The sequence below is a fragment of the Nanorana parkeri genome, unplaced genomic scaffold, assembly GCF_000935625.1.
Source record: "Nanorana parkeri isolate BGI_ZX_2015 unplaced genomic scaffold, ASM93562v1 scaffold890, whole genome shotgun sequence".
Lineage (NCBI taxonomy): Eukaryota > Metazoa > Chordata > Amphibia > Anura > Dicroglossidae > Nanorana > Nanorana parkeri.
In genome coordinates this window covers 1,091,294-1,091,521 of record NW_017307158.1, presented here as the reverse complement: position 1 = coordinate 1,091,521, position 228 = coordinate 1,091,294, and positions in this window count along the sequence as shown.

Below are 228 nucleotides of genomic sequence, written 5' to 3'. Positions count from 1 at the left end.
CTGGGAGGAGTGATCACTAATTTTAAGAAGCCTCTCTGTGAAGCTGCCCACACACCTTACAATTTATCTGCAGATTTTCTGTGGTCAGATGGAAAAAGTGCAACAGATTGGCCCAGGTGGAGATGACTCCATCCACACAGTTAGGTGTACATGGAGGAATCTTGCACCTTTTCCATCTGACCACAGAAAATCTGCAGATAAATTGTAAGGTGTGTGGGCAGCTTTAGG